Genomic DNA, 12,671 nt, shown 5'->3' with positions numbered 1-12,671 from the left:
AATTTTAATCATCCTCAAAAGAAGTGTAAAACTCTCCATCTGTAATTAAGACTGGTTTCCTTTCTCAGGTTTTTATAATTTTCTGGTGTTTCTCCTTTCAAGAAAGTTAAATTTATTTTCTGAAGACTATTTCAAGTCAGAGCAAACTTTAAAGCTGAGTATGAAATTTTAAATATAGATCTTAATAGTAAAAAAGTCATGCATGAAATATTCATAAATATGCCAGGACTAAAAATCACTGCTAGAAAATTATTTCTGGTGATTTTACTCAAAATTTTCTCATCCTGTTAAATGATGAACATATGAACCTATTAGAAAAATTACCAGTCTATGCCTACCTTTTTTTTTTTTTTTGCTTAGAGATCCCATTTTCTTCTCTTCTCCTTCCCTCTCAGTACTGAGCACAAAGAGAATGATCATGCTGCCACACCATGAATTGTTTCCCATGCTGCATGTACTCCACACAGAAAAAATGTGTGAAGCCCTTTCTGATGGTCAGAATGCAGTATTCCTGTGCTGCCTCATTATTTCAGGGATATTTTTCACTTTACCAGACCTATTGAAATGCACACCTTAGAAGTGCCTGTGCTGTGTTTTTTTCCCCTGAAAAAACCCCATCATGCCTGAAAAGCACAGCCATTAACTGTACCATAACACTAATTTTGACAAAAATATTAGACCACCAACTAATCAAAGATCTGTGGAAGAAATAAAATTGATGTGACAGCTCAGCAAGTCAGGACAGCCACTAGTTGAGAGAAAACATCCTATAGACAATTCTGAAGACACTTCCACTTTTTAATCTTTTTTCCAGTGCTTCAACAGTGTGAGAACAATTATTTTGTATCAGACCAAAAATTCTTCAGCCCCTTGACTTATCTCCTGTGGCAGAGATCAGACCTGCTGTGCTTATTTAGAGATTACACCGTGTACAGCATTTCAGAGTTCTCCCTCTCTATATCTGTTCCAAGTCCCATCCTGGCCCCCAGAGACTGCTGTGAGCTGAGTACATCAGCCTTAACAGCAGCTTTTTGGTTATAAAAACCTGCCCTGAGAAATAGTTATCTCAGAATCTCACTGGAAATGTGAAGGAGGAAAAGGCACAGATTTTAATGACTCAGAAAAACAGCACCTCCAAGGGCTGATGAGTGATACAACCCAAGAGGAACACCATGGGAAGGTGTCTGTGTGGTATCAGCCTTCCCATCTCAGCAATACCAGCTCTTTCTGTCTTGAATTCTTCCCCAAGCATCCTGGTCACTGAGCAGCTGAGAAAATGAATATACTCTTTGCCCTCACCTGCATGGCTCAGCATACAAATTAATTTAACTGGGACAAGCTAGAGTATTCTGAACTTTCTCAAGTGAGAAGCTGCCTCACAGCCCAAGGGAAATCAAGAAGATTACTCAAGGAGTAAAAGCTGCATAACACCAGCAGAAGCATCTAGCTCTGGTTGTGCTTACTTCAAAATACTAATGAGGGAAATAAGTTTCATATTGGAAAAGTCAGACTGGATACCCAGGGAAGAGGGATGTGTGGACTGGCTGTGACAGGGCATTCGTGCTTCTCTGAGCAGTTCACCTCCCACAAAATCTGTACTTGGGGCTTCCATAGTGAGAACACATCACATTTAAAGTGCTGAATTTAACTTTAAAATACACATCAAAAGCTGCCAATAATTTCTGATAACCTTACAACAACTCCTGGCTTTTTCCTCCCTGACAGGTGAAGATCACAACATGTTTGCTGCCTATAATTTCTGATAGCTTTACAAGAACTCCTGCCTGGTTCCTTCCTGACAGGTAAAAACCACGACATGTTGGACTTTGTTAACAGACGTTGTCATTGAATTCAAAACTGCTTCTAAAACTTCAATTTATTCTTCTTAGGAAATAGTGCCCTTATTCAAAAGCTTATGGTATGGAACAAGATCATCTTCCAAAAGTGCTATTTCATAAAAAATTTAAAAGATCACATAAAATTTATAATAGAAGTGTGAATAGCATCATTATAATATTTGTAATAGCTTTTTCGAGCAGAAAAAAATGCCCCAACTTCCACTTTTCTAGCTGGGCACTCAGAAGAGCTGATTTTTAACTATGTGTCAGAATTTGAAGTTAATTAAAACTAATTGCCCACTGTACTGTAAGCGATGCCACTGCATTTTCAAACAGCTCTGTTTCCATGGGATGATTTTCTTAAAACTGATGTCTCTCATTGAGAGACTGAGTTCTGGGTTTGCCTTAATTGTATTGTTCAAGTTGTTTATCTTTGCTTTCTGCCTTGCAACTTTACATGAAAGGTCATCAATAGCAAAGTTCCTCGCTAAGACTGACACTTTTTCAACAGGAGAAAAAGCATCCTAGAATATCAACTAGTTTATCAAAATAAACAAACTCCTTTGACATCTCACATTACCATTCCCACCAGCTTTCTGTCCTCAGAATGTTTGTGTATGTGCTCAGCTTTGCAGCAAAACTTCATGGCTCAGAACCACTGTACTGTACAGCAGCATTGTTCTCTTTCCCACTCGGGGGTAAATTAAACCTCTTTAATGAGAATTTGTGCACACCAAGAGCTTTTCTGCTGCTCCACTGCCACTGGTGTGCACACAGACCTGTTCAGCCTTGTGAGTGCATAGTGAAGGTCTCTGTGTGCTGGATTACAGAGTGGCAGCACCTCCTCCTTCATGGGAGGCTGTGAAGGGTAAAAACCCAGGGTGAAATAGGGCAAACAGGGCCAGGCACAAGTTCACGAGGGGCTGCAGGACTGCAGCAGCACAGGGGGATTATGTCTGTCAGGAGAACAGCAAACAGGGGAGGAGGAGAGTGCTCTGGATTTCTCATGGCACAGGTTGAGCCTAGTGAAAAAGCACAGCCCTTCATGCAGTGTGACAAAAGCAGCCTGGTCGCCACCATGATGCACAGCATGGCACTGGGACATCACCTGCAGCACCTCAACTCACCTGCAGCTCATCTGCAAAGGGTGCTAGGACCAGTGTCTAGGGCAGAGTCAGCCTTTGGCATTCCCCCCTGCTGCCCTGGCACAACAATCACTCCTTTCCCTGTGGTTTGGTTGTGGGAATTACCCCAGGAGATCCAGGAGGAACCCTGGTGAAGTTCAGCACACAGCCAGCACACAGCACCTGCCCTTAACCACAGCATGCTCCAGTCAGCATCACTGGCACCAGCATCACACAGCATCACTGGCACCAGCAACCAGTAGGGAGCTGGAGTAGGTCCTGAAGATAACTTTTGTTGCTATAGAAAATGTACTCTAGAGGACCAGATGCTGTGTAATTATATTTTCCAGCCTAAGAACATGCCTTCAGAATTAAATTTAACAGCCGCAAACTCGCCTCATTCCCTGAAGTCAAATCCTGCCCAAACCCATCCCAAGTGCCAAGACTCCTGCTCAGGCCCATTCCAGAGGTCAGGTGGTGCTCAAAGGAGACAGACAGTGGGCTCTGCAGACAGCCTTCAGCTTGCCTGGCACTTTTGGACAGGAGCCCCTGCAAAGTCACTCAGCACAAGTCATCCACAGTGTGCATAGAGACACACTGGGTGTATGATGGGCTGGAGGGCAGGACTGTGTTAAAAAATGCTGGCATGGAGACAGACCATCATTTATCAGTGCAATCTGCAGTGGAGAGATGTACAAAGTGAGAGACATGAAAGAAGCACCACATTTCACCAAGTCCAACTTCCAGATGTTAAATTCATCCAATATTCCTAGTCCATTTCATTATGGAGGGCAACAGCAGCTTGATAGCCTAGAGACTGGATCAGCAAGAGCAGAACAGGCACAAGTCACTGCTGAAATATGCCTGGGAAGTTTGCCTGTGCTGTCTGAAGCACATTTGGTTAAAATATGCTATTCATAAAAAATACACGTTGTGAAGAGCTTTTTCTAATTGGCACTCACTGTTGTCAGTTTTAGACAGACACTCTTGCTAAAGATCTCACTGCAGAAGACTTTGTGGTAAACATTTCCAACAGGAGGATTCAGGAGTGGAAGTCCACACTTCAGGAAAACTGTGAAAAGCTTCCTAGTGTCACAGTGCTGGCAGCAAGTCCCACTGTTTCTTTTTTGGTTCAGCAACTGCCCAGTGCATTCACTACAAATGGACTTGTAGAGGTGTCCCTCAGAGCAGGAGCTGGAAATGGTGGATTTGGGGAAATCTCTGGCATAACTTCTTCTGTGGGATCCTTGTAAGTGCAAACACTCAGCACCTTTGCAAACTGAGCAAGTGTGATACAGAATCAGAAAAATAAAGAGTAAGCACACTGGGTTACATTTTAGTCTATGATATCTGCTACACATACCACTGTGTATTTTAAAAACTATATTTAACCACTGGTTTCCTTTGTTTAAATACTGAAAATCACCTTTTGCTGCTTTCCCATCACATCATACAGTGACTTGTAGATATAATGCAACAAGTAATCCTGGAGCTGAAAAGTGCTTTTCAAAGGGACAGAACCTGAATGCAACGGCTCAGTTAAACCCTGGGTGTGAGTGCCAACTTTTCCTAGTTGGTTTTGCTCATGAGTAGCAGAGCAATTGCTGCAATTCTTCACCTGAGTAAAACAGGGACATTCAACCCCTTTAGCCCCAGTCCTGCTGTGGGAACAACCCTTAATGTTCACCAATTCCAGTTCAAGTTTTTTCCCTGTACTCATGGTTCATGCCAGCAGATCAGCAATTCCTATTGCAGCTCCTCTGGGGACACATCACTGCAGCTTCTTAATGCCACGAGTTTCGTGGTGCTTTCACAAACAGAGGGTGGAACAAGCAGTGACAGAGCTGCTCTGTTTGGGGCCAGGCTGCTGGCACCCCTCCCTCAGCACTCACTGCTCTCCTGAGCAGCTCCTGGCCTCATCTGCTGGACACCGAATTCTTCATGCACATGGCTGTAATCTCTCCTCTCCAAGAGACTGCAGGAAAAGGCAGATGAGCCCTGAGAAAGGATAAATTAATGCTGACATTTGCTGGAATAATGTACTCTCCCGAGCCTCTGCATCTATGACGCAAATGGAGGCTGCTGGCGACACGAGTTTATATGCAACTTTCTGCTAAATCAGAGCATCATCTGCACAAATCAAGCACTTGGGAGACATCCTGAGATTTGTGATGGTCCCTAGAGCCATAGCTGGGTTCTGAGCCATCTATTCTCACTGACTGCTGAGATTCCTTACAGGCAATTTTTAGTGACAGAACTGAGGATAAATCCCACCCGTATTTCACAAAGTAACAGGCAAGCTTTGTTTGACTTTGAAGTACAGATTACTCAGTGCTGATAGCACTACCTATTCCACACTGCTCATTTTCTTCCTTCTAAACCAAATCCAGGGCTGGTTATAAGTGGGTTTCTGCCCTGCACGGTCAATCTGGGACAAATGTGGACCCCAAGGCGCGTTATCCCAAGTTCTTCACACAGTTGGAGAGCTGAATGAATCAGGATTTTCTACCTGTGAAAAACTGTGTGTATGTGATCCAAGTCTCCTCAAAACCAGTGCAGAGCTCCTGTGGCCCCAGTGAGCCTTGGGACAGGTCTGCTGTGGCCTGGTGCTGCTGTACAATTCCATTTCTGAGCATGCAAAGAAAAGGGCTGGGGACTCCTGAGGATCGCATCCACCTTCTGCAGAATCTTTGCCCTCCACGTCAGCACTTCCAGCTCACTGGGAGGACCTCAGCCTGGAGCTGAGGGTGTCAATGTTTTCTTAATAGGGTTTCTAAACCTTCCATCAATGTATTAACCACAGCTCTGCTCAATGGCTGAAGTCAGCGTGCAAGAATTTAGCCCTTTAAACTATGACTTAGGGGCATTGATCTATCCAAAACAAAGCCTTAAAAGTCATCAATAAACTGAATACCAGGACCAGGTATATACTCACAACCAGAATTTGCACTTAAAGATGTTGATATGTGGCAAGCTTCTTTGTGAAGGAAAACACAGAGTATGAGCAGGGTGGGTTTTTTTAGCTCTGATATACCACTTAAGCTGTGGCATGCTTCATTTGCTGAAATGGAATATAATATGTCTTTGTATTGAATTATACTTGGGTTGGTTATTAAATGAAAACTATTATTCCATTATAGCCATAAGAAATGGGAGTGCTGCATATGGCTGTGTGCAATCCATTAACTGGCTTATGGAGCCCCAGACCCTTCAGAGACCATTACAAATCCATTCCATGGCCCTCTCTGCCAGATTTTACACTCTGATATCTGCACTCCAGGCAAGAGGCATAAGGCTCTGTAGAATCTCTATTAATCAGCCTTTATACACTGTTTGTGCCAGCACAGACAAAGAATATTCCAAGCTTAAACCAATTTCTCATGTATTAGAGCTATTCCTCATGTGTTGTTCTGTAGGTAAGTGTGTGATGCATGGATACAGCTTCCCTGCTCCAGGCTCACCAAATACATCAGGCTGAGGAGCTCACAAGCAGCTCGTCTGCACCAATGCCCACCTGAACCTGCCTCTTGCAAGGCCATAATTAACAATGCAATAATTAACAAAACAGGGCAATCATCTCGCACTGTGGGGATATTTTCCAAGGGCACAGAGTGAGAATAAAAAGGAGAGTTGCCTTAATTGACTAATAGACAATCTTCCTCAATATTCCTTCTGGTGGCTGAGTTGGTTTTTTTGTTGTTGTTGTTGTTTTTTTATGCAGAACTCTATTTTCTGTGTACAGAATCCTTAATATTAGAATTATTTACAATGATTCAGCAAGCTTTTTTTTTTGCAATGTTGTTTGAAACAATATGATGATCCTGCTATGAGTCTGCATGGTTTGTGTTTAAAAAAGGTCAAGCTTACAGTGTGAAATCGATCTTTTGTAATTTCCTTTGTGTCATCTAATGGGGGAGGGCAGCTTGGATTTAAAAGACAGCAAATTAATGACTCCAACAAAGATGCTAGTTGAGAGCAAAAGTTTGACCCAAGTTTTAACCAGGAATGTTTCGCTACCCAAAATGAATTTTGGTAAATTTGAATTTTGGTAAAATTTTGGTTTTACGTGGCTAGATGAATTTTCCAAGCTGCCTGATACAATCAGTTCTCTCCTTTCTCCATTATCCATGCCATGCTCACCAACTCAACATCAGCACTCAAACTTTCACCAGGAAATGGTGATGACAGAAGGGGGTATTGGCTCCCTGTGAATCTGGACAGGACTGGTGAACATGTTGGTACAGAAATCATACAAAAAATGGTCGGTCACCAAAGCCAAAGGGGGAAATGCTCCTGTGAGTTGCAAGTATCCAGAAACCTCATACACAGCAGCATTCAGCCCAGGAGAGCACAGGAGGGAGCTCTTGGTAAAGGTGGTGACAGGGAGACAGCAAATCCAAACTGCTGGAAATGGACACCTGGCTCTTTTTGACCCCATTCAAGGCAGAACTGAACATCTCTCTGCTGACGGTCAGAGGGTGTTTCTTACTAACATGTGAGAAACAGGACAATGCTCAAGGAAGAGCCAAGCAGGAATTGGGAGGTGCTGGAGAGCAATGGCATTGACAGCCCAGCGTGTTAGCACTGCCACTGCCAGAGCTTTGAAATATGCCTTCACTTCAGACACACACAATCCCATGTATTTAGTGCATTTTCTGGCAATGCAGTGAAAGCTGATGTGCTAAAAATGCATGACTCATGCAGGCTGTTAGATTTAGATTTAGATTTCATTTCCTCCTGAGGAAAGACAACTGCTCTTGTCTTTGTCTCAGGGCCAACATTTTGGGTAATCCACCTTTGACACTTACAGCCCTAAGCCAGTTGGGATTTCTCTCTGGGCCAATTCCCAGTCCCTCTTCCAAACAGAACAAATGCAAAAAGCTGATGCAATTCCTCAAAAGCCTGAGGTGGCTGCCTCAGCAAGGCAGTAATTAATTGTCTAATTAGCTGTTCTGAATCGCTACCACTGTGCACATAGGGATCCACAGGTGAGCTGTGACAGCAAAACATCTTTTTGGCAAGCCTGCTATGATCTGTCATGGCTCAGCACAGGAGGGGAGACAGCCCCACCTCTGAGATATCCAATCTACTTTACAGGAACGAGCTCTGAACTACAGGAGACAGGAACACAAGGGGTTTTTTTCATATTTTTGTTGACCTATTGTTGCCAGGGTCAGAGTTATTTCAAGTTACATGGCACTCCACCACCAGGAATCTTCCTCTGGACTTTTCTTCATTCAGTAAATTCATTCAGAGGAGCTGAGAGCAGATGCTTACATAGAGGTGATACAAGAGGGAAACCTGCCCAACTTGGCAGCATGTAGGAGCATCTGGTTGCAATAACACATCAGAGGTTGCTATTTGACTCAAAGAGACTCTGTTCCTAATGCAACAGCAAACCCTTCCCACAACTGGCAACAGGAACTTGACAAATTCCTTTTTGTTCTATTTTTCCCACTATTTTCAATACCACGCCAAGCTTGTGGCCAGAAGGGATCCTCCTTTCTGTACCTCATCAGTAGGGCTCTTGCCTTTTATTTTTTCCTTTTTTTCTCCATAGCACCAGTGCTTTTGAAGAAAGGAGAACAGCCAAAAATATCCTGAAAATGTTCTCCAGGGAAACATCTTGCTGGAAAGAGGAATGGGAGATAATCCACCCTGCTAAGTGATGTTCATGGCAGACATGCTCCTTCTAGGCATTTAAGGTTCTCCTGGTTCTGATCAGTCCAGGCTTTCAGCCCCTTCCTAGAAACTCTTGAAAAACCTAAATGTACTTTTTAATCCCCAGGCTAAAAATTCAGGGAGCTACAATCATGCCATCTACAAATTCTTCTGATTGAATAATTTCTTTTATTAGGAAAATTCCACTCTATTGACACCTCAGTTCACCCATGAGAAAAAAAGGCATGAAGCATTTTTTAGGTGCTACATTCCTTCATAGGAGAAGTACAAAAAGCATTCTTTATGTCAAGCTGCCTGCACTGAATAATTTTTTTCCTCATTTTATTTCCTTCCTGTTAAGACACCTTTTTCCCAATCCTTGTTTCCTACCAAAGGGAAGATCAATATGTACAGAAATTTGCAATCAGGACTTCCACAGCTGGAACAGAGAAATCACACAAACAACTCCCTCCTGTGCCCCTTGTTACACCAGGATAAATCTGCATTCCCCTGCTGCAAGGACAGGGCAGCTCACCGAGCCTGCCAGAACAAGCTCTGACCCTCTCTGTCTGACTGCTAGGAAAATAAAACCTGGAGGTTTGTTTCATAATTTCTGCTTTGGCAGAGCACAGGTGTGAGCAAGGGCCGGGCAATTGCAATTAGCTGACAGAAATGGGCACCAAGGGCTGCCCCTGGTGCTCAGGGTGCTGCCCTCTCCAGAGGGAGCCTCTCTCTGTGAGGAGACACCTGCTGGAAAAGGCACTGACACTAATTTAGAATTCCACCTGAAAAAGGGCAGGAATCTCGCGGAAAATGTGAATTTCGTAAGCTGTAAGGTTTCAGCGAGTTGGGGCAAATCTCCAGAGGAGGTAAAACTTCAAATAGAGACATAAAACTTGCTGTTAAAGGCAAAGCCAGCTCTGAGTATTTCATATGGAGAAAGGAAAAAATCAAGCTGTAAAACCTTGTATCTTCTGAGGAGCACAGTCCTCCATCAGCTATGGCAGCACCTGGAGGATGCATTTACCCCTCAGCACTTCCTGAGGAATCCTTTGGATCAGATAATTTTTGGGAGGGTAATTTCTCTGTGCAGGAACCTCAGCCATCAATCCCCTGCACTGCCAGCTGAATGCCAGGGTCTGTACCAACAAAAGCAGAACTGGACTAGAGCCAAAGCTCTTGGTACTACAAACTTCACATTTTAAACATGGTATTTTACTGCTATTTAGTATTTTTACAAGAAAGCAGATTTTTGCCCAGTTAAAAAAAATAAGCATCAGTATCTCTGGCTAGATGCTATGCGTGAATTCTTGAGCGTTTCCCATTTTTAGAGAATGTCTCTGGTTTCTATTTGCTTCTTTTCACTTTTTTGGTAGTTAAAACAAAGCAATTTTTTTCCTTTCTGAAGCCAAACCCTCTCTCCAGATGACAAAACACTATAACTAATGAAATGAAAATGATGTATAAGAAAAGAAACCTCCATTCATAAGAGTTATTCCAATTGGCTGATGAAAGGCATTCTGATATAGTAAACACATGTTAGAAAAAGACCAGAATTTCTGCTTATAAAAAGACAGTTCTCAAGTGTTAACCATTAATTTCAAATTAAATCAACCTAACAATGTTCTAAGGTAGCAATACAGCTATGTAATTTCCCCATTAGATTTAGTAAGTTGTTTTGTGGGCACCAGGATGATGTAAAGCACATGATGTACAAATAAATCAGAAAAAAAAAGAACTATTGGGTTGTTTTTGTTTTTTTTTTTCATAATTTCTCAGAGGACACTGAAATTTCTCATTAAAAGAGGGCCTGGCTGCAAAGAACAAATCCATATAACAAATTAATATACTGGTGATGAAACATGTGGAATATATACAGCAGGATTATAAATATGGATTTTATGCACCACTATACAGAATATGCAGTGAAATCTCCTCTTCCCACAAATGTAATAAAGGAATAAACATGTTGCAGGAATAGATTTATTGCACAAAGTTCCACATTTAAGAGGTCTCCTGAGCTGTGTTATGTGCTAGGTAAGCTCTGATTGATAGCAGCTTCCAGTGCAGGCCTCTTTATCCCCTACCATATCTCCCTGTCAAAGCCACAAACTATTTTTTTTCCTCTTTGTCTTTTTTCTCCCATTCACTGACAGTTAAAACACTCCTAAACAATGACAAAGTTTCTGTAAACCCTTTCTCATATGAAAAAGGCTGAATTTCTAAGCCATCCTTGCTCATGAAGTGTTCTTTGACTCCACCCACCAGTAAAGGGAGAGACATGAACAGCCTTTTGAAAACTGCCTTGTGTGCAAGGAATCCCAGAGCAGCCTCTGACCCTTCCCACTAAAAGCCATGGGAATTTCCTTCCCAAGTCACACAGTCCACTGCAGATCAGCCAGTTTTCCTCGGGAGAAAAGAGGCACTGCCATTTAACAGGAGCTGCACAGTGTGCATCTTGTCCTAGGGAAGAAGGAGCTCACCTGACACTTCCATCAAGGAAGAGATGATCAGCCCTGGGGCACTGTTTTTAAAGAAAACCCCCCTTTTGAAACTGATGAAAAATAAGCCAGATCTGAACAGGGTTGTGCTCTGGGTTTTGTGTTATTTTTCCATGTGATTGTCAAATCAATCTGCAGGGCACCTTTGTTGATGAGCTTGTTTACTAACATAAAAATGACAGTCTGTCTGACAGCTGTGTGTATGTCATTGAGGAGCCTGTTAGTGGCTGTGGGACCATTTCTGCTGCTTGCAAGGCTGAGCATAAACCCCCGGGCCTGCAGAGTGGGCAAATGCCCTCACAGAAGCTTTCAGACACACCACACCAAGTTATTCACCAGTCCAAACCAAACTCTGTTCTAACTTCATTGAATCAGCCTCAGTCCCTTTGAAGACACCAGTGTTATGCCAAACCCTGGTAACTGAACATCATTTGTTTGTTGTTGGTATTGAAATGAAGTGCTAACTAGTACATCTCCTGCTAAAGAAAGAGTGGCATTGAGTAATTCTGATCAGCTCCTTTATGAGAAAGTCTGTTTCCCTTCTGCCCACGTTTGCTGTCTGCATGCTAATTCACCCCTGCTTAAACATGCATTGTCACCACTTAGCCAAGTAAATCTAGATTTTTTTTTTTTTATTATTAAACCACATTAAGACAGGTGCAGTAAATGATTTATTCATCTGGACTGGATTGTTCCTGAGACAGAGACATCCACAAACACCATCATAAGTCAGTGTAAAATATGCACTTGCTTTAGCTACACTGCTCAATTAGTGATTCCCTGCAGTTCTAATAGTTTTTATATATTCTGTCTCCTCTGTCTTGGGCAATGTGCTGCCATTTACAAAATTCACTAGAGGAAACCTATGGCCTACTGCCCTACATTAAAGCCCTGCTAATTAATGACAGATATTCTTCCAGGACTGTGTTCTGGATCAATGAGAGGAAAAAAAATGTGTCCCATACTTTTCCTTTGTTTTTCCACTTCCACACCACATCCAATGGCTCTTGTATTGAAACCCTCTGCTGAATGTAATGACAGGCAAGACTCTTCTGCATCCATGGTTACTATTTACTAACAAAACTGATGATGTCAGGAATTTAATTAGGTTGTTTCTAGCACAGAGATTTTAAACCATGAAATCATTAAAGTGTCTAATCTTTTCTTTGTTTGCATTTGATAAAAAAGTAAACCCCAAACTGAACACCATTGCTGTCACAGAGAGCTAAGCTCCTCAGGGTTTGCCAGGCATAACACACTAACAGGTTTAAGAGTAATTAACACAAGCTAGTCCACACACTATTATTTTTTCAAACTACACCACAGCAGCAGCAGCAGCACTGCTGGGCTTCAAGACAGTACCAGTGTTTTTATTACAAATCCTTACTTTCAAGATTTATAACTTGGCTGTAAAAATGAGCTTCAGGCTAAAATTTGGCATACGTGCTCCAGGAATTTGTTTTTAACACCAGAATTGTTATAATCCTGTGTAGGGAGGGTTGGGACATGGCACTACAGAGAGCAGTGGGTGCAGGGGCTGTGGAAAT

This window comes from Melospiza georgiana, chromosome 10 (genome assembly GCF_028018845.1).
Source record: "Melospiza georgiana isolate bMelGeo1 chromosome 10, bMelGeo1.pri, whole genome shotgun sequence".
NCBI classification, from domain to species: domain Eukaryota; kingdom Metazoa; phylum Chordata; class Aves; order Passeriformes; family Passerellidae; genus Melospiza; species Melospiza georgiana.
The sequence above is the reverse complement of the archived record's forward strand: the minus strand, read 5'-3'. Positions refer to the sequence as shown.